This window comes from Hoplias malabaricus, chromosome Y (genome assembly GCF_029633855.1).
Source record: "Hoplias malabaricus isolate fHopMal1 chromosome Y, fHopMal1.hap1, whole genome shotgun sequence".
In the NCBI taxonomy this organism is placed as follows: Eukaryota; Metazoa; Chordata; class Actinopteri; order Characiformes; family Erythrinidae; genus Hoplias; species Hoplias malabaricus.
The window spans coordinates 37118018-37138825 of NC_089820.1; the positions used below are offsets into that span (position 1 = coordinate 37118018).

General features: G+C 37.5%; 1 protein-coding gene across 1 annotated transcript in view; it reads right to left on the reverse strand.

Annotated features, from left to right (window-relative positions):
• LOC136679069 (otogelin-like) overlaps nucleotides 1–20808 on the reverse strand; it is a 509929-nt gene that overhangs the window by 221846 nt on the left and 267275 nt on the right. The window lies entirely within an intron of this gene.

Sequence of the window (20808 nt, forward strand, 5' to 3'; positions counted from 1 at the left end):
TATATAAAGAGAAAAGTACAGTAAAGAGAAATATACTTTTTATTGTGTAATCCTACATGAAATTAATGTTTCTTTAATGTAAAAGCTCGCTATTAAACATAATGTGCCTCATTGATTAAATGAAAGCATAATATATTTGCATGTAAATTGTTTGTAAATCATTTTATTCGTAAATATCCATATTCATTAACATGTACATAGTCTTTAAATGTTCATAGGCACAAACAAAATTTACACTTGCTCTTGAAAATTAATTAAGTGTGTGTAATATCCTAAATATGCTGAAAGTGTCATTTGACATGACTACCTTTTCATTTAAATGAATAAAACAATAATTAAAATATAGTAAACAAATAATTAAATACTTAAAAATAATAATAAATCAAACTAAATTTTACAGCCTCAGTGGCTACAAGGCAAATATTTGTTAAATTATTTTGTTATTTATGTGGTCAGTCAGTTACTTCATTTATATGTATTAATTTAGTTTATTTTAGTGAAATTTGCTATTCTGTACACATTTTGAAGGCTTTTTTTTTGCAGTTATTCCTTAGTCTATGGACTTCCTTATATAGCTGTCATGTAAAGTTCATTAATTTAAGACATAGCATCATTTTTATATACAGTTTCCACAAACACACTGAATCTGTACAGAGGACAGTGAGTAATAGCTGTTGGTTGATTAGTTTTTAAAGGCCTCCTTTGCTTTTTTTTTTTTTTTTGCTTTTTTAATTAAACAAATGCTCTGAAAGTGTGGTTCAATTCAGAATTGCATATTCAAAAAAGGCATGTTTATTTAAAAATCTGGCTTAAATGCTTAAATTAGTTACTATGCAAAGGCAAGTGTTTCAGGAACATATCACAAATATATGTTGGTTAAAAAGGATGTCTTTTCCTGTTTGTTTGCTTGTTGTAAATGTATTGTTTGATTGTAATGCATGTGTGCATGTGATTAATGGCCATGTAACTTTTTTTGTTTAAAATGTATTTTTTTAAGTGTTGATTGCTAGGATGAATGGAATGATGTTGTCCAAATAATTATTTATATTACTCTAAATTCATTACATTCATTACTAAGTTCCACTCATTATTTTAGTTAAACTAAACTTGATTTCCTTGAGTTGGCCTGACATCACATTTAAAGTTGAATGAACCTTAAAGTTGAACAAAAATTGAAGTTTTTTGGTTCTATTTACTTAAAAATTCTTCATGTTGGATCTACTTAAAAAGGGCCATGCAAATTTTTCCTTTTCCTTTTCCTTTTTTTTAGTAATTCCAAAACTCTATTTTACATTTATTACAATTTATTGGTAGGTATAAATGAGTGGCAATTAGCAAGTCAACCCCTATAAAAGGGTGGTTCTGCAGGTGGTGACCACAGATCGTTTCTCTGTTCTCATTCTTCCTGGTTGATGTTGATGGAGAATTCACTTATTTATAGATCAGGCATGGGACATTTCCACAGAGGTAAAAATATAAAGACATGTGACTGCAATAAACAAATAATATAGAAAACATGTGACTGTAATAATCAAATGATATACAGATATGAGAATTATTTTAAACAAATGAGTTTTGTGGCAGAGGATATTAGAATGGTCAAAGGTACTTGAGTTCATAACTCAGGCCTGAAAAAAAGGAGAATGGTGTAGCATGGGACTGTCTGGTACGGTGTGATATATGACATCCTTAGAAGATAAGGATACCTTAGTTGGACTCCTATGATATACTGCATTCTTAAGGAGACAAGGGTACCATTTAATTGGGGTCCTATGGAATACAACCTAATAGGAGGGGCGAGATGACCTCACCCCATGTAAACTGTGTATGTAAACTGTGGTTTTCAGTATCTCATTGTGAGTGAGTCTGCAGGAGGCTTCTGAGACTGCTCTCCAATGCTTTAAGAAAATAAAGAGCCTGCTGATCTTCCAAGAAGTCATCTTCATCTTTCAAGTATTTTTAAAAAGAACTAGAAACTTTTATTTGAACTTATTCTTTTAAGTATTATAGTTTAGACTAGATATAAGATTAATACGTCGTGGTAACGACATTTTGGTGGCCCGTACTAAGGGGACTCTGAGAGACCCCGACCGGTGGCAAAAGATCGTTATCAGCACCAGAACTTGTGCATTTCGTTTTGAGGGTGAGAGAAACAACCTCATCGTAGAGCATCATAAAACGGGTAAGCAGAGCCTTTTTTCATATAAATTCTGCATGTTGATGAGCTTGTGTCTCTCTGCCACAAAAAGTTTTAATGCAGTTTGTTATGTAAAGAAGGCTTATTGGAAGAGAGGCATGATTAAAAAACTTTTGAAAAAAAGGAGTTTAAAGGAAAAAACAGCCTTAAAAAGTCCAAAATAATACAAAAAAAAAAAAGTTGTTGGTCCTTTAAAAAGCTACTGAGACTTACACAACTGCAGAGTGGAAGCTCAGGGAAAGGGCCGCAAGCATAAAAAGCCTAAAATACAAAAAAATAAAGTTGTTGGTCCTTTAAAAAGCTGCTTAGACTTACACAACTACAGAGTGGAAGCTCAGGAAAAAGGCCGCAAGCATAAAAAGTCTAAAATACTTAAAAAAAAAAAAAACCTTGGCTGAATAAAAAGTAATAATAAGAAAGAGAAAGAGCTCAGAAAAGAATAGATAAAAGAGAAGGAAAAATAAAAGTGCACAGAAAGAGAGAGAAAATGTGCATGAAAGGTACCAAGAGTTAAGTGTTGTGTGTTTGTTTGTCTATGGTCAAGTAATGGTTAATAGTTAAGTTAAATAAAGAAAGGATACTGCATATTTGGATTTAAGCCCTCTTTTTTAGAGGCGGGATTAGCCCGGCCGTAAATCCTGAAAAATTCACTAGGTGATTTTTTAGGTCAGTTTGATGAGAAACTGGAGGTGTGATACAGAGATTTAATTAGGGGTGCCCACTCGAAACACTGTTGACGAACACTGTATTGATGCTGCCTCTCTTTGAATTATTACACTTCATAAGGTAGCATAAATTAAAAATAAGGAATAAAGGTACAAGAAAATAGAGGTAGAAAATAAAAGCAGGCTGTTAAAGTGTGAATGAGTCGACTATGAGAATTGTGTTGAATGTTGAAAGTGATGAGTGTGTGTGTGTGTGTGTGTGTAAGTTTAGTGAGTTTAGAAAAAAGGAAAAGTCTTTCTGTGTGTGTGTGTTAGTGTGAGTGTGTCTAATAATCCTCCCTTTTCCCATTCTATGTGTGTGTGTGTATGGTCAGCTGAGAGACCCGAGTGCAGGTGGGGGAATGATCACCCCCCTCCTTTCTTTTGTCATCATGAGTGTGAGCAGAACTGGTCTTTTCTTTGCGCTGTAAAGGAGATAATAAATTTTCTGTGTGTGTGTTTAGAGAAAGTAGGAAAAGGACACCTCTGCCCAGAGAGTGTCAGAGAGAAAGACTGTCAGAAAGAATGAAGAAAGTGTTTAAAGAAAGTGGGAAAATGTGATAAAGCATGAAAGATTTAGAAAATCAATAGGGAAAGAAATTTGTAATGGTAAAAATTATGAGCTTCGTTCAAGGACAGGTAGTGTAAATTATTCATGAACCTCAAATTGAGGGTTTTGATTTTTGTTATGAAAATGAGCCTTGAACAGAAGACGTTTTTAAATAAAAAGTAAAAACTATGAGCTTTCTGGGAGACTGTAAAATAAAGAAAACAGCAGAAAATGAGCACCAGAAAGACGTTTTTTATGAGCTTTCTGGGAGACTAGAAAACAATGAGCTCCAGAAAGACATTTTTTAGAGAATAGAAAAATGAGAGCAAGGTTTAACAAGCTGAGAGTACATTGGGGAAATTAATATTGGAAGAAAAAAGGAGAAACATTTTGAAATCTCCAAATGATGGCTTTTGAGAATGGCAGGACTTTGATTTGTGACGTACTGATAAAAGCCACGTTGATTTGGTCTAAATAGAAAATAATAGTTATTTGGGAAAATTTTAAATATAAACATAAAACATAGTATGAAAAATATTGATGTATAGTGCTGTACAGGGGTTTGGAGCTCCTGATATTGAGTGCGTTTGAACTAGGTTTTTTTTTCTAATGGGTGTAGTGCGTGTATGGAGTTTGACTGGAATGAGGAGACTGTGCTTAACCCCAGACCCACTCAAAGGAATGCAGCTCCAGGAGAGCATTGTGTATGTACAAAGAGACAGGATGAGAATTAAGAGATACACGTGTGCTGAGCTTAAATTGTTTAAATTATAACAGTAATAATTGGAATAACATACACATAAAATAACGTAGGGAATTAATGTGGATAAATTAACATGTATATATTTTTGTCAAGCAAATTTGTGTTACAGGACCACCAGAATAAAGCTGAAAACAGGTGGTGCCATCAATACAAAGTAGAAGGAGCGAGAGCGAGAGAGAGAAAAGCCAAACTGAGTAAGGGAAGTGTGAATTTATTCTCACATATATACACAAACACAGGATTAGTTTGATTACACTACAAACACATAGTTTAAGTTGAAGTAGTGAAGTAAAAATGGGGAATAACTTAATAAATCCCGAAAAAAGATATTACACCATTTTTCCTGATGTTGTCTGAAGCAGTGGGGAAAAAAAAACAGCTAAAAAAGAAAAGCAATGGCCACTTAGAAGTTCATTTGATGTTGAATTATGTCAGGAGGTGAGAGAGCTGGTGGAAAGGAAAATTACTAGAACTAAGGCCCAGGTAGGGAGGAAATTGTGTTGCTTAGCTATAATACAAGCTTTTGAAACTCATGCAATTAAAATGAGAGAAAAAGTGCAGGAGAAAGAAAGGGAAGTTCCTGGAAAAGATAAGAGACACGGTGACGAAGGAAGATAGGGAGTTAAAGATAGACCCCCACCGTATGCCCCTGAAATAAAGTGCAGCAGACAAGACAGCCAGAAGCACAACAGTATCAGAGATCTCCTGTATACTGCTGAACTTGTGGTAAGCCAGGCCACTACAGTTGTGATTGCCAGAGTCAAGAATGGTATCGAAGGTGCCCAGGAGACCTAAGGGGGGAGTATATAAATCACAAGGCAGAGTAGAAAGACAAAATTGAATAATTTGTGCAAAGATTGTAAAAATTATGGCAGACAGTAAACAGAAAACAGAAAAAAACCTTTAGCATTGCTGAGCATGAGAATGCCAACCAACAGAGTCACTCACCTAACGCCTCATGAAATGTTAACTGGTCAACCAATGCCAGTAACATATTTGAAGGGACCCACCTGTGGCCCCAACCTTGAACAGTTGCAAAAAGAACTACAAGAGTATGTCAAAAAAAACCAAAAAAAAAAAAAAAACACTCCTATCAGCTACATCCACTGTGCAAAAGCAAAGCACAGACACAGGAGCAGAAGCAAGAGACCAGACAACGCCAGCACCAGATGTCATCGAGCCAGGTCCAAGTAGACTACAAAGACCAGTAACTAGGAGCGTCACTAGAGCTACACTACCATCAGCTGATGACTCTGACTGATTGATGTTGAGTTTAGGCAACGGCTGGCAAAGAGTCATCCAGACTCATTTTTATTTTTATTTTTTAGCTCAGTTTGAGGTGTGAGCCAAGCGCCGCCTCTGCTACAGTAACAAAATAATAGAACAACTAATTAACTCTGATTGAATAATTTGACATTATGCCTGGTTGGCATCCATTTAGACATCCTGGACTTTGTGGACTGAGGGGAACCACTTGTGCATTGATTATGTTGTCCAGTATCACTGTGATAGTCATTCTGTCTACAGGTATTTCTCACACAAGTTATGACCCACTGGGTAACTTGAATGATACACATGTGTTCACACCACTAAACACATCCACACAGGTCAGAATAAATGACACAGGTCCAGTTCTAATTTCACTTGAACGTGAGAAGCGAGCAGTAGTCTTATCTGTAGCATATTCTGCAGTAAGGCAGACCTGGAACACATCAGAAGGATTAGTTTGTGAATGATACTGTCCAATAAATAGTCAGCAGGTTTGCATGGGGACATTAAGTTTTTCACCAGGAGAATACAATGTACTTAATGCTTACATAAGCCAGGTATATCTAATTGTACTCAAATTCCAAATTGTGTTAATCAAGCTTCAACAAAACCAAGACAACAGTTTCATAAGATACGTTGTGCCTTGGCACTAATAATGGTACATCACCTACATCAGTTCAAGATAGAGCAAGATTATTTTGTGAAATATCAGAATTTAGTAGCTAATGATACAATTACAGACATAAAGGGTAAGTTCCACTCAACTGGAACTCAAAAAAATTCACAATGTTCAAGCCATGGGATTTTCACTGTTAATGCACATTGTGACTTGCTGATGTGCTATGAAAGTATACACCTTAATCATTCACACAGAGTAGTCATACTGATATATTTTGGGTTTGTGATAATGGTAAACAAATAGCTCAATCTTTAACTCCTACCTGGAAAGGATGTTGTGCTCCAGTTACTTTATCAGGTCAGGTTGCACTATTACCTGAACACATACCAACGGCTCGGAACAAGCGAGTATCTTCTTGGCTTGCAGGTAAAGACACTATATTTTCGAAACCTACTTTAACATATTCTAGAGTGCCGATTGATGTACCAGCTGAACATATGGTATTGTCTCATTCTAGTATTGACAATTGGGTAGCCTTTTTTCCATGGCATCAGACTTATAAAAATGCCCATTGGATTAATTATATTTGGTACAACCAGAAAAGGTTTATGAATATCACTATTGGTGCTTTGGCTTCTTTAGGCCAGCAGATAGATGCAACTTCTAAAATGGTGGTACAAAATAGGTTTGCTATTGATTCTATGAGAGCTCCAGATGATGGTGTTTGTGTTCTGTTTGGAGAAGAGTGTTGTACTTACATTCCTATGAACACTGCTGAAGATGGTAATTTCACTAAATTTATGACACAATTAAAGGAATTGAGAGATGAACATGTGACCAACACAAAGGGAGGAGTCCCTGGAGAGGGATTGTTGTCTTGGCTATTTTCAGGCCAATGGAAAACTGTGTTAATTAGAATGGTTATGTTTTTGCTTTTGTTTCTTCTTATTTTGTTTATATTGGGAAGTTGTGTTATGCCATTTATTCGCAGTATGGTGGGAAAGATTATGTCTGGACTCACAGGACAGTATCCCGTACTTCAGCCTGTACAATCCAGTGGATCTTCTCGAACTATTCGTGTGACATGTCATGTCCGACCTTACACCTACTCCGATCGTCAAGTCATCTGACTCAGGTGAAGTGCTAGAAACCTCTCCCTATAGTCAGCAACGTGCCTATCTACGTGATGTAAAATCACAATAGGTAGAAGACAACATCTTCAGGAGCAAACAGCTTCTTTGCATGTTTTATGTTATCCATGTATTTACTCATATGTTATTCTTTTTGTTATTATTTGCTGTAGTCAATTATCTGTATATTCATTTGCATTTACTCATGAGAAAATGCAGTTGCACATGCCATTCTTGTTTGATTAGGAACAGGGATCGTTAAGCTTGATAAATATTAACATTATATATTTACATATACATTACTCCCAGATAGACTCTGTATTGTATGGTAGTCAATATTAGGATGTAATATTATATGTATATATATGTATACATATATATATATATATATATATATATATATGTGTGTGTGTGTAATATATAGGATGTTCATCTTTCAAGTATTTTTAAAAAGAACTAGAAACTTTTATTTGAACTTATTCTTTTAAGTATTATAGTTTAGACTAGATATAAGATTAATACGTCGTGGTAACGACAATGTTTTGGTCACTTTTGCATTTTTTCAGTGCTCTCACCTATAGAGGTAGCATGAGTCTGTGTCTATAATCCACAGAAGTTGCTCAGGTAGTGCAGCTCACCCATGATGGCACATCAATGTGAGCTGTGGCAAGAAGGTGTGCTGTGTCTGTCAGCACAGTGTGCAGAGCATGGAGGAGATACTAGGAGACAGGCCAGTACACCAGGAGATGTGGAAGGGGCCGTAGGAGGGCATTAACCCATCAGCAGGGCCGCTACACTGCAAAAAGTGAAATCTAAACAAGTCAGAAAAACTTAAATTTTTTAAATAAATCTTATTTTTTTAATTTTAAGAAAAACTGACTTGAATAGATTTTTTTGTGCAAGATAAATAATCTAGTTTTTAGAAACTTTTTCTAGGATTGTTTTATTAAGAAAAAAAGAGATAATTTTAAGGACAACTTAAAATGATATAAGAAATTTGTTTTAGAGACCAGAAAAATTAAGACGATCCCCACTCCAAATTAAGAAATTCAAGAAAGCTTTACTTAAGAACTTTTTTAAACATTTCCACTCATACATTTTTCTCTTTCATGACAACACATTTTTGTGATTAAATAGTATTTTATTGCTATTTTACTTCAAGTTGAGCAAACTTTTAAACTGAGAACAAAGTTTAAAATGAGGTAACATTTCACAAAACTGTAATAAATTCAGCAAAACTCTAAAATCAAAGCATTTTTAGTAATGTAAGTTCATTAAGATTCAGACATTCTGGGTTTTATCACACAAAAACTAAAACAATGAAACTTTGATGGCCAGAATACTAGCAGACATTTGTGCATCTGTGTACTTCAATCACATCACCGAGGTAGTATTTCAGAGGAATGTAGGTATGGTTCTTAAAGCTAATGGCATAGTATGCAGTGTAGTCAACAATCTTATCTGCATCCACCAATGTAGCTTGAGCAAGATTTGGCACCTGAATTTCATAAGAGAGGAACTCAGGGTTGAAAGTTTTAGTGTTATACAGCTGACATTCAAAACAATACAATGAAGAATTTTCAATGAATATGTCTTTTATAAATCCAAATACAGGAGTGCCTTCAACTTCATTACTGATGATCATTGACTTCTGACAAACATACTTATTGCCATTTAGTTCAAGCCACTTTACAGACACAACATGATTCACGTTTTCTATGCCCAAAAAATCTCTCAATTTGTCCTGTACACACTGCACATTTCTCACCTCAGACATTGGCCCTATTACCACCTCCTTTGAGAAAATTGGGTGTTCCACACTGCTGACATTTTGACAGCATTCAAACAACTGGTTGTGCTTTACCAGGGACTTGCACACATTCTTAAAATTTAAGTTTGAAGACCACTGCTTGAAAAAACAATGTTTGGATTCAAACCTCATGCACATATGTCTTACCATTGGTCCTAAAGCTTTCATCTGTGCTGGAGTGTGTACCAGATAATGCTGCTTTGGTGTAATGGTGTTTTCAGGAAACAACTGCTTCATATGAAGTAAGTGTTGCTTGATAAGTGATTTCAAGTTTGATATAGTTGCAAGAGAAATTACTGGGGCAAACAGAATCTGAACTATCTGTATTAGTTCAGTAAGTACTTGAATATAGGCATTTCTTTCACAACTGCCCAAAACAAAGGGTAAAATCTTGAGGAGGACAAGCATTTGACCAGAAGATTGCTTCAATTTGTTGTCATTTGAGGATAAGGTTTTAACAGTGATGGGGCATGGCTTGTCTCTGACATCAACTGAGTATGGATATCCCAGTACAGCACAATTATATGTGTCCAAGTCAAGCTGCCCTGACAGCACAAGATATTTCAACACATTTTTCACTTCTAGAGGTGCTACTCCCTCTAGTACTACATGCATTATATCTTGCGGAGTTTGCTTAATTAGGTCAAAGGATGGAAAGTCAACCAATTTGCTTTTCCTGTTTACTCCATATGTTTTCAAACTATTTTTCAAGAAATCAGTTGTTGCCCTCTCAATTTCATTACACTGTTTGAGATGTCTACTTAATGTCTTTTGAACAAAGCTGTCCTCATCAAATTGAACCTGCATGTCTTCAAAACTGCACTCACAGTGTCTACATTTACAGAATGAAAATCCAACTCCCTCCTTAAACCCTGTTACTTCATGCTGAGCCAAGGTGTCACCACAAAGAGAGACTAATGCACCATATACAGTTCTCTCCTCATCACAGATTTTGATTTTCACACCATGGTACAGCATGTTCAGATCTTTGTATATTCTGTCCAATATTACATCAACACTACTCTGAGCAATATCAGTTGCCTTTGCAATGGCAAGTAAACGGATAGCAGCCAGCTTAGACCTATATTTCGGATTTATATTCCCTAAGGTATAGTACACCATTAGAAGTTTGTTTTTAGAGGCATGTGAACCCAGAGGATTACACAGTTCTATTTCATCCGTGTACAGTATCAGTTTTAAGGCATTGGGTTTAACAGAGAATAATGGATGTGATTTCATAATATCACCATCAATTATGTCTTTTAAAAATCCAGCCTTGCATTTCTCTATACCTTTGTCGAACATGGCTAGAACCACAGGATGTGAAAGTAATTGTTCCAAACTTTTGACCAAAGGTAAGTAGTAAAAGTATTGAGATCTTATAGATAAAGCCCGAGAGGATTCCTTTGTTTTATAGCATGCAGACTGGCCAATCTCGATTTCCTCTGCTTCAACTAATCCAAATAACTTCTTGATAGTTGAGTCTTGCATATATGTAATGGAAACTCTGACAAATGGGTCTTCAAACTGATCAAAAATGTCCATTGCCTCACGATGCAGTTCATCTGTAACTTGTGAATGTCTCTGAAGTACCAGTGCCATCTGATTCCGCAAGTTATCCAGCAATGATGCTTGGAATTGCTGCACTCCAGATACAATATCATTGACTGCGCTCTAAAAGGTAACAAAATATTTTTGCAAGTTATTTACTCATAATGTGTAATACAGTATTTCTCAATATTAAATCTAAGTCATGTGTAAATTTAATAAAACATTATGACCATGACTACATTCACAACCCTGTCAACATTATAGACGGTCACATAAAAAAATTATAAAAATAAAAAATTTATATGAACCTTTCCATCAATAGCATTCGACAACATCCCAATATTGCAGTGTGTGTAATTTTAAAATCAGAGCATCATTAATTTTTGCTTGTTTTGTTATGTATATGCATGTAGTACTTTCCATGTACAAAATGTAATTCAGTGATTTTCCCCCCAACATTCCCCAAGCTTTATTAGTTACTGCATAAATACATAAATTATGCAATTAAAGCCAGCCAGCAGTACTGACAAAAGTTGGTGTCAGTGTATATGCACAAGCAGCACAAATTACAAATTTTGTAGTCAGTTTTAGATGTGTAAATTTCAGCTTAGCATATTATATCTTACCTATGATAGATGATGTTTCTCTCTAGCAGAGAGCACAAGGGCAGTGGCATGTTTTCTCAGTACCATTTCCTCAAGCTCTTTATTGTGTGGCACCTCCTACCTGTTGCAATTAGATAGGTATTTTAATTATACACAAAGACGCACAGCAATTAATAAAAAACTCAGCTTTAAGTATAATAAATATTATTATTTAATAGTATTTAATAATTCAACGCTTTTGCAATTACTGCCCCGCAAATTTTACATTTTCAAAGAAAATGGTTCAGGATTGACACCGACTCCACGAAGAACCGATATATTCGAGTCAATTGTCTTTACTCCAAGTGTAGTTTTTACAGCTGTAAATACTGTTCGTAACGGTCTTTTTGCTTTTCAGTAATCCAACGCTTATGCAATTGCTATCCCACAAATTAAAATGATCAGAGAAATCGGTGGAGTCGACACCGACTAGTCCAAGAACCGACTCTTAGAAGTCAAACGTCTTAGCTCCAAGTGTAGTTTTACAGCGGAAAATGCTTTTCTTAACGGTCAATTTCTCATTACTCATGAAAACATAGTCATGAAACATGTTCTGTTTTGTCTATCATGATTCTGGTATTACACACGCTTATCTTAAATGTGCTATAAATGTTTAGCTCCGTCATAAACAAAGTGACCGAAAGTTGAACTACGACCTATATATTGCACTACAGGCATTCTAAATCTGTGGCTTATGTACCCTAACATTACATTAAATATGTAGCTAATAGTGATGATTAATAGAAAAACTTCTATTAAACACATAGCGAACTTGCTATTTTGCTATATAAAAGTTATTTAATCACACTGTGCGAAGACAGTCCAATTTGGGATGCAGCCTGCAGTCTAATTCAAACTTGGTCACCGTTTTTTTTATTTTTTTAAATAAAGCTAATAAGTACTGTAAGCTGAAAGGTACTGGTAAAAGGGTTATATAGAATTAATACTGTGTTATACAAATAAACATGTTTGTGAACTTACTTGTGTAGACTGGAGCTGTGTCGTATTTTGTTGAGTCTGGGTTGTGATTTGGGCTCCAGGAGTAGAGGGATATGGATTATCATCACGGGGAGCTGAAGCTGAGGGACCTCGGCTATATTCACCATCATTCACACAGTCAGTATTACACATAGCATGACCTGCTGCTGGTGGTCCACTTTCTTCCAACACTGACTGAATGCTAGGTATATCAAAATTCTCGAAATATCTCTCTCTCGGTTGAATTCGGAAAGTTGTAGATGCACATGGGCCTGCATCGTCCTCTGTGGCATTATCAGACCCTCGGACTCCACTCGACCTGATTCATTTGCGACTGAGAAGATGTGAAGAATGGCTCCGTTTGATAAGATAATAAATCGAGTTGTACACTCTGTATTCCTAAGTACAACCATCAATACCGCAAATTACTCGAAAATTCTGGCTACGGCTATGCACAGTATTTATGTGGTTCAGCAATGCTCTTAATGTTACTGCCACAAAAAGGCAACAAATAACACACTGCCAACTCATTTTTATTTTAGGCTCAACCACAGAGAGGAAAGCCAAAAATACATTAGCGGAAGGTTACATTACTGAGAAAGGGGGTGGCGGTAAGTCACAATTAGTCGACATTTCATTTTATATATAACGTTACCTGTATAACATAAAAAGACAGGTTAACATCTATTCTTATCATAGTCTTCATATTTTAACTTTGGCAATAGAAAAGATTTTCGGTATTTTACTATGTTAACAGCATAGGTTGAACCCTACTGATCCATCGAGTGGAATCACCCTTCTTCATCTGAGCGGGAAAGTTCGTTAAGCAGAGCTTGGAAAACCTCAACGCAAAGGTATTTGAGAATGCAAATACATTTTAGCTCTGTATAAACTGGGTAAGATAAACCAGATAAATTAATGAATTAAATATATACGTTTATTTTACTAGTTTAAGTAATGTTTAACTATAGTTTTGTATTTTCAAATCGGCAACTTGGTTTGATTAAACTAATTCAGTTAACTGTCATGCTAGCCTAGCTGAACCTAGCTAGCTATTAGCTTATTAGTCCATGCTACACTAAGTGTTGTTATTTTAACCTCACATTACTAGTGAACTTTTACCATCAACGTGACCTGTCTGGACGTTACTCCTTCAGATTATGGATGATGTAACAAGAGCTACGTTACAAGGTAAAAATCCTCCTGCCCATTCTCTAAATTGATTCTAATAAGCCATTAATGACTGTTCATTTTCATATTTGAAAGTACAGATTCGTCTTATGCTTTGGTAAAATCATTACACATTCAAGTGATATTTGTTTTTAGTCATGTCTTTAAAAAATCTTTTGACATTTTCTATTTATTTTGTTTCTTAATTAACAGAGTTTATATAATTTGCTATAAAACAATTAATACAGAACAGAAAACAGGACATATCCAGAATGGGCTTCAACCCCATACCCAAGTGCTAATACAAAACATTTAACAAAAAATATTTTCTTTTTGCATAAGATTCAATAGATTTTATAAAGCAAATTATTTTACACTAAAATGTATACTAACTTTTGTATGTGGACTTACTATAAGCTATCCCCTAATAAGTAATTAAAGTTAGTAATCATTTTTATTCCCTAGAGTAGGAAATGTTCAAGGTTTCACAGTTAAAGGAATTGGTATAAATATTTACTTAATCCAGACGAATTTAGGAAGTTAAAGACACATTTGGAGTGCATCTAATGTGGTTTTATAGTTTAGTACTGTACTTGCAAAGCTAATTTTTCTAACAGGTGCTACAAATGGATAAAGTTAATCACCCCAAAAATTCTGTTAATAAATGCCCTGCCCTTCTCTCAATCTGCTCATACATTAAGGTCAACCAGTGTTGTTTAAGACACCGTATGTGTTAGTTAAAAATAAATAAAAAACGAAAAACCATATATAGCTTAATACTGTGACAGCCATTTTAGACATAAAATTCGGAGCACCCGTTATATTCACAAAGGAATGCTACAGATGTGTGTTTTTTGTTGTCTCCTCAGTTTTTTAGATTAGATTGTATGACTTGGGCTATCCTGTTATCTTGTGGACTACTGAAATGGAAACTATAAAATAGCAAATTTGTGTCTGTATGCTTGATGCATGTGAATCTGGAAGTAAGTCAACAAATTGCCTACATTTGCTGTCATCTTCAGCTATATAATAGCAGTTGTGTTTTTTGGCTTTTATAACTTAAAAATAACTTCTTTGTCCCTGACCATGTCAACAAGGTGACGTTAATTAAAATCTGGATCTGCGGTTTGATGCGTCTGAGTTTTGGGAATATGTTTACATAGAATATTTACCTATAAATTCTTGTGTTTGTTAAAAAATGAAACTAAATTTAAAAATAACTAAATGTGTCATTCATGTGGGACTCGATGTCACTTGTTATTTAAATTTAATTATCTTACAATGAAGCTTGAATTGCCTGTGGTATTGGATAGTTATAATGTGGGAGTCCTACTGTGTAAGATCTGTTTTAAAATAAATTTTTGGTTGGGGTACAAGTCCCAGGAATATTAGGGCATTTGTGTTTGTTATTACTTATTACTACTTACTTACTAACTTACTTATTAATAGCAGCGAACATCAGTGAAGCCCTGTTACCAACCCTGTCTCGTGAAGATATACGTGATCTTTTACCTGGACCTGAACATTTTCTTAGAAGAAAGGTGATATGGGACCTCTTTCACAAGGAACAGGAGGTACACATTAAGCTCATCCTGATTGGCTTAGCATGTTTAATGTCATATTATCATTTTATTTCAATAATTTACTAATAGCTTTTTAAGTTTCACAGTAATTTGCTGTATTATATGTACTGTAATTGTTTTAATAGTCCCAGTCATATACATTAAAATATTTTGTAGTCTGCTGCATAATCAATAGCCAGGTTTCCATCCATACGTTTCATAAATTTGATCTGGATTTATGGAATTTTGTCAGAAAAAAAATGATATTTGTTTTTTGATATTTGAACAAAAGTTGTTTTCATCCATAATTAAAAGAAAGTTATTAATTGGTTATATTCGTGTAATTTTAGCTTAATACTCTTCATCAGGGCCATCAGGCAGCAACCCCCATGTTTGGCGACTTCAATAGACTTCAGAGTCGCCGAGCAGCTGAATAGGGGAAACGAATGCCCGACGCGTTCTGCTGTTCAAACACCAGTCCAAGCTTCAGTTGATGTTGCTTTATTTTATCAAATCTTCAACGTTCAAACATTAAAGTATCAATGAATCGGTCCACAGAAATCCACGATCGACAACGGTATAAAATCCAATTCAATCAGTTCACAGGCAAAAAATATTTACATCGGCCAAGGTTACAGCGTTTTGGACGGTCAGCAAAAAGTAGGCTTCCCCCATCACCCACTCACTTCCCCTCATCTAACGAGTGAACAGGTGATATTACAGACCATTACCGCCACCAACACCACGTGACCCAGTTAGCGCACGTCATCCCTTAGGTGCACACAAACCCAAAAAAAAACCCAAGCCTATGCCTGTCCTCAACATTCCGGCCCCTAATTATTACATTACCACGCAGTAATAATTATACATCTAACACCACAATCAAACACACAAAAAACACATTACATCACAGATTCTCAATGAAAAGGAAGAGAATCATAATAATAATAATAATAATAATAATACAATGCACTTAAAAATCCATCCAAGTTATTTCTTTTCTTCTTCTTCTTGTCAGTCAGTCATAGGCCAGAGGTTACCAGCACTTAGCCTAAATATCAAGTCAGTTTGTGACATATATCTGTAGTGTTGTCAACATCAAGTCATATTGTAGTCCTATCAAGTTGGTTCCAATATGTTGTCATAGGTCAGAAGCCTCCTGAAGAAGGCATAGCTTCGTGATTGGTCTACGTACAAGGCTGGTTGAGGTCTTAACCCAGACCTGACGTACAAGTCCTTTCTTGTCTGGTGCAACTGCCGTGACTCTGCCAATTATCCAGGAACCACGAGGGGCAGAGTCATCCACTATGAGAACCACATCTCCAGGAGTAAAGTTGCGTTTATTCTGTGCCCATTTCTGGCGCTGTTGAAGTTGTGGCAAATATTCTTTAACCCATCTTTTCCAGAAGAGGTCAGATATGTATTGGACCTGTCTCCATCTCTTACGTGCATAAAGATCATTTTTCTGGAACAGACCAGGTGGTAAGCATGGATTAGACTTGAGAAGGAGGAGGTGATTTGGTGTTAAAGCTTCCAAATCATTTGGATCATTGGATTCCTGTGTAATGGGCCTACTATTCAGGATTGACTCCACTTCACACAGAACAGTTTGAAGGCCCTCCTCATCCAAATACTGTGTCTGCAAGGTGGAGTTGAGAACCTTTCTGATGGAGCGAATCAACCGCTCCCATGCTCCTCCATGATGCGATCCAGTTGGAGGGTTAAAATTCCATTTAACCCCCTTCAAGGCCAATGCATCAGCAATCCTTTCCTGATTCCACTCTTCCATAGCTTGTCTCAGCTCATGCTCTGCCCCCACAAAGTTGGTACCATTGTCGGAATGCAGTTCTTGAACCTGGCCTCGTCTCGCAATGAAACGGCGTAAAGCGTTAATAAAAGAGTCAGTATCAAGAGATGAGGCAACCTCAATATGTACAGCTCTAATCGCCAAACACGTAAAGATGGCTCCATAACGCTTCACAATACTTCTCCCACGCTTTATTTCAAATGGGCCAAAATAATCCACTCCAACAAAGCTAAAGGGAGGTTTCTCAGGGGTCACTCTACTTTCAGGCAAGTCAGCCATTTGCTGCTGGCCTAAGGATCCATGAAGCCGTCTGCAGACCACACACCTTGACATGATGCTTCTTATCAAGGTGCCCGCACCAGGAATCCAATATTTCTGATGCAGCCTTGAGAGAATATGGTTCCTACCATTATGACCCACCTCTTTATGGATATGCTGTAAAATGAGATTAGAAATATGAAGATCCTTAGCGATTATGGCAGGATGTTTGGAATTTTCTGACATAACAGCCCTACTAAGACGTCCGCCAACTCTGAGCACACCATCCTCTAAAACAGGATTCAGTTTATAGATGTGGCTGCTTCGTTTCACGCTCTCTCCCCTTTGGAGGCAGGAGATTTCTTCAGCATACCTTTTCCACTGACAGAACTTTATTATTTGCATCTCAGCATCCTTAATCTCTTCCAATGAGAGAAAGTCGTTACGGAACTCCACCTTGCGATGAGCATCCTTACGCTGAGCTGCATCCGATAAAGGCTGAAAACGTGCCTTGTCCTTTCCATAATGCAAAAACAATGTCTTAAACCTCAGGATCCAACCCATCACCCTGACAAGGCGTATCCAAGAAGAGGTACGACTAATTAAATCAGTCAATGGGCCACCATCATCATCTGCTTGCAAAACATTAATAGCGGCAGACACTTTGACTTCAGGATCTTCATGTGGAAGTTCCTGCATGTTCTCTGGGTTTACAGGCCATTCTTTCTCTGGCTGCATAAGAAATGCGGGACCAGATATCCATTCAGTGTTAATTAAAAAGGGCTCTGCCCTCATACCTCTGGAAACAAGGTCTGCCGGGTTGTGTGTTGTGTTCACATATCTCCACTGGGAGGCCCTGGATACCTTTAAAATCTCGGACACTCGGTTCGCTACAAAAACACGAAACCTAGATGTCTCATTATTAATATATTTCAACACCGAGGTACTATCTGTCCAAAACACTGAATCTAAGAGAGATAGCCTTAGCTCCCTCCTCCACAGTATATCCATACGAGCTGCCACCACAGCTGCCGTCAATTCCATACGAGGAATCGTTACTAGTTTTAGGGGTGCCACCCTGGACTTCCCCATTATAAAGGAACTGTGGGTGCGTGAGCAACTGTTACGCAGGAGCAGGTAAGTAACAGCACCATACCCCTTCTCACTTGCATCTGCAAAGTGATGTAACTGAGCAGTGGTCACCTCTCCAAAGTCAGGAGGTTTTAAACATCTTCTGATGCTAATGTTGTCCAACAGATGCAACTCTCCCACCCAGTCTTTCCATTCTTGGGAAACTGCGAGTGGTATAACGTCGTCCCATCCTATCCCCTTCTGGCACAGATCTTGAAGAATCTTCTTGGCTGTGAAAATAACGGGAGCAAGAAATCCCAGAGGGTCATAAAAGGAGCTCACTGTAGAAAGGATTCCTCTGCGGGTCATTGGCCTGTTTGGGATGGATATGCAGAACTAAAATGCATCTGACTGCACACACCACCGCACTCCCAACGCTCGCTCAACGGGTAAAAGATCACAGTCCAAGTCTAAGTTTTTAACTTCCTTTGCCATTTCCTTCTCAGGTATTACGGCAAGAACACGGCGGCTATTACTTATCCACTTTGTCAGGCGGAAGCCGCCCTTAGCGCAGATGTCTCCAAGGTCCTTATAAAGGGATATGGCTTCCTCTTCTGAGGCTATTGAGGCGAGACAATCATCCACATAAAAACTGTATAGGATGGTGTCAATCACCTGCTGGCTAAACTGTGCTTTGTTATCTTCTGCACATTTCCGTAGAGCATAGTTAGCACAGCTGGGAGAAGAAGTCGCCCCAAACAAATGAACACCCATCCTATATTCTTGCATGCTCTGACTGAAATCGCCACCAGGCCACCAGAGAAATCTCAAAAGGTCAGCATCTTCCTCTGGCACACGCACTTGGTGAAACATGGCTTCAATATCAGACATCAACACAACTGGCTCCTTCCTAAACCTAGTCAACACACCAACCAATGCATTCGTCAAGTCAGGACCACTCAGAAGTTGTGCATTAAGAGAAACACCTTGAAATGATGCTGCACAGTCGAAGACAACCCGGAGTTTCCCTTTAAAAGGATGGTAAACCCCATGATGGGGAACATACCAAACCTTACCCTCACTGCACTCCAAGTCTTCGATTGGCACTCTTTGCGCGTACCCCCTGGATATAAGATCTTCCATGAAAGCGGTGTAAACCTCGTGAAAGTCTTTATCTCTGATGAACCTTCTCTTCAAACTTAAGGTGCGTTGTTCCACAATCGCACGGTTGTCAGGCATTCTCATATCTCTGTCCTTCAGAGGCAGGGCAATACTGTAGTGCCCATCACTCAGAATCGTGGTCTCACTAACCAACTTCAAGAACTTGGAATCTTCCCTTGATAGTCCCAGCTGCTCATCCTGGCTGCTCTCAGGGAAGTCCATCTTAAACTGCTGTTTCCATAACTTGTCAAGCGTAACAGCAGAAATTCTGTTGGCGGTGACTGTTGACGAACATCCTGGCCTTCCACAGCACTCCCTGCCAAGTGGCCCGTTTACCGTCCAACCAAGCACAGTCTTAATGGCAAAAGGTCCATCATCTACACTCTGGACGACCTCCAGAGGTTCCAACGCTCTGGGCATGTTCATGCCAATCAAAAGCTCCACTTGTGCCTCAATTTCTGGCAAATAAACATGCTTCAAGTGTGGCCAGTCATCCAGATCTTGTTGTCTTGGGATGTTACACACATTAACTGGCATTCTATGTTGAGTGAAGAGAGCAGGCATTTCACAGTAAACATCACTCTCCAACCCAGCAACTTCTAATCCAGTCACAACGAAACTTTCCACTACTTTCTCTTGTCCCATGGTACGCAAGAGAATCTTGGTCTTTCTTCCAGCAAGATTCAGTTTGTCCAGAAGACCCACTGTACAAAATGACGCTGAACTTCCCTGGTCCAAGAAGGCATACGTTTCCACTGTTCTTCGGCCTTTCTTTGATTTTACTTTAACTGGTACAATGGCAAGCTTACAGTCTTGTTCACCGGCCCCAGTAAGACCACTAGTCTGAACTGTAACGGGAATGTTATCTGCTTCAGTGTCAGACTCGACCTCTTTTTCCTCCTCGTGATGGATATGAAGGATACTTGGATGTCTGAAACCACAAATTTTACATAAAAGGCGTTTTCTACATTCTTTGCTGATGTGCCCAATACACAAACAGCCAAAACAAATACCATTCCTTTTAAGAAAGGAAATCTTTTCATTTTGAGGTTTCTTATCAAGCAGAGAGCATGACTCCAGCATATGTCCACCCTTACAGAACAAACAAATCTCCACAGAAGTGTGATGATCTTGGGCCTCTGTTTGATTTTTTCTCCCAAATGCAATAGCAGTTGTACCAAAGCTACTTCCTTTAACTCTTGGATAAGGACGTTTCCCTCCATCACTATCTTTTACTGTTAAATGTGTTGGAGGAGTGTCGCATAGACTTCCGAAGACAGGATCTGTTGCAATTTTAACTTGACACTCAAGAAAGAAAACAATATCAACGAATGTAGCTCTGCGATGCTGCCTCTCCTGGACGTCACACGCTACTGTTCGCCATTTGTCTTTCAACTTATATGGTAACCTTTTAATCACAGCAAGCATATTAGCAGGCGTGTTCAATTCAGAGAGGCCATGAACCTCTTCCATCGCATTGCAACACCCACGTAGAAACAAACAGTATGCTTGAAGAGCCTTTCCATCCTCTGATCTGATTAATGGCCATGAGTGGACCTTGTTC